The sequence below is a fragment of the Tupaia chinensis genome, unplaced genomic scaffold (genome assembly GCF_000334495.1).
Source record: "Tupaia chinensis unplaced genomic scaffold, TupChi_1.0 Scaffold144058_1, whole genome shotgun sequence".
Lineage (NCBI taxonomy): Eukaryota > Metazoa > Chordata > Mammalia > Scandentia > Tupaiidae > Tupaia > Tupaia belangeri.
In genome coordinates, this window is record NW_006203910.1 from 1,172,895 (window position 1) to 1,175,187 (window position 2,293).

The 2,293-nt window shown below is 44.6% G+C and overlaps 1 pseudogene; it reads left to right on the forward strand.

Moving 5' to 3' along the window:
• Positions 1-1,510: 1,510 nt before the first annotated feature.
• On the forward strand, positions 1,511-2,128 carry LOC106733555 (high mobility group protein B1 pseudogene; annotated as a pseudogene).
• The last annotated feature ends 165 nt before the right edge of the window (positions 2,129-2,293 follow it).

Sequence of the window (2,293 nt, forward strand, 5' to 3'; positions counted from 1 at the left end):
CCCCCACCCCCACCCCATATCCCCTGGCCAAAAATCAAGCTAATGAGAATCCCAAAAGTAAGCACTTTGGGCGCTCATAGAGAAACCCCTAGAAGAAACTCTCTAATTCTGACTCAAGGACAACAGAAACTCCTAACATTCATCAAGTGGGAGAGAACCTCTGGTTTCTTTTCCTTTCTTCTGCCTCTAGGCAGTCCTGCAGATGCAGTAGTGGCAGTGGCAGAGGCAGGTCTTAAAGCCAAATACTCCGGCGGTGGAGTCCACGTCTCCTACCACCAAGCAACACTGCACCAGGGAACAGCAAAAGCCAGCTTCAGCCTCGTATTGCTGCCATTACCTTTTATCCTCTCTGTACTCTTACCGCCTGGTCCTGGCAGTAGCAGGATCATGAAAGTAGGCAGTTTCCAGCCAGAAAACCAAAAAGGAGAGCCCCAGGGAACCAGATCATATTGAGGAGATTGAAGAGAGGGAAGAGCCCAGGAAAGCAGCCCCATCAAGTTGCTTATGAACTTCTAGGCTCACTCCCAAACTATGAATATACGGAGCTGGTCCAATTCAACATACCAGACCACTGAGAACTGAGCTAATAGGCCACTAGACAGATTCCAGTCTGGCAAGTGGGTGGCTCATAGGCGAGACAGATTAAAATAGCACTGCAAAAGTTTTGGAAAGTAAACTGACATAGAAACCTCAGCCCATAGAAGGTATGTAGGAACCTGTGATTTAAACCAAACTACAGCAATTGCCTGATAAGACAAATATATCAACCAAAGTAAAAACATTTTTTTTTTTGTCAGAGGACACATATACTCACCAAAGAAAGAGAGAAGGAGAGGAAGAGGAAGAAAGCACCCTTCAATGGGACATGGTCATACCACAATCTTTTCTCCATTTCTCCATCCTGTTGGGATTCTGGACATGCACATCATAGCATTTTTTTTTTCTTTTCATTTCTTTTTTTGGGGGGGGGAGGGTTTTGCTATAGGGTGCATGCGCTCCCGCTCACCAGAAAGACAGAGAGATAGAGAGACAGGAAGTGAGAAATCACCCCCCAGGGGGGATGGTCACGCCGCAATCCCTTCTCCTCCATTCTCTTCTCGGGATCTTGGGCACGCACGCACATGCACCTGGCGTGAGTTTAAGCCACCGGGTCAGAGACTCGAACCGTGGTGGACTACGTGGAAGTCCAGCGACATAGCCATTACGCTAACTACTGGTCCCCACATCATAGCATTTAAACAAGACTCAGAGTCTCACAATATACTATTCAAAATGTCCATGACAGATAGAGACAGTGCTGGGGCAAGTGACATCCAGATGGCAATGGGCAACTCTGTGCCTCGTGGAGGAAAGAAAACATGGGCAAAGGAGATCCTAAGAAAGCATTTAAACAAGACTCAGAGTCTCACAATATACTATTCAAAATGTCCATGACAGATAGAGACAGTGCTGGGGCAAGTGACATCCAGATGGCAATGGGCAACTCTGTGCCTCGTGGAGGAAAGAAAACATGGGCAAAGGAGATCCTAAGAAGCCAAGAGGCCAAATGTCATCATATGCATTCTTTGTCCAAATATGCCCGGAGAAGCACAAGCAGCAGCACCCAGAGTTTTGGTCAACTTCTCAGAGTTTTCTAAGTGCTCTGAGAGGTAGAAGACCATGCCTGCTAAAGAAATAGGAAACTTTGAAGATATGGTAAAGATGAACTAGGCCTGTTATATAAGAGAAATAAAAATTTATATCCCTCCTAAAGGGGCAACAGAAAAGAAGTACAAGAAGCCCAATGTACCAAATAGGTCTCTTTCAGCCTTTTAATTGCTCTGTTCTGAGTATAGCTCCAAAATCAAAGGAGAACACCCTGGCCTACCCATTGGTGATGTTGCATACACTGGGAGAGACGTGGAATGACACTGCTGCAGATGATAAACAGCCTTAGGAAAAGAAGGCTGCTGAACTGAAGGAAAAATGCGAAAAGGATACTGCTGCATGCCGAGCTAAAGTAAAGCCTGGTGGAGCAAAAGATGGAGTTGTCAAGGCGGAAGAGAACAAGGAAGAGTTAAAAGACGAGGAAGATGAGGGATAGGAGGAAGAGGAAGAAAATGAAAACGATGAAGATGATGATGAATAAGTTGGTTCTAGCAGTTTTCCCCTTGTCTATGAAGCATTTAACCCTCTTGTACACAACTCACTCTTTTTAAAGGAAAAAATTGAAATATAATTCTCTGTAATTTTTTTTAACTGTATAGCATCTTCTTTTTTTTTTTTTTTGAGAGGTTTTCGCTATAGGGTGCAT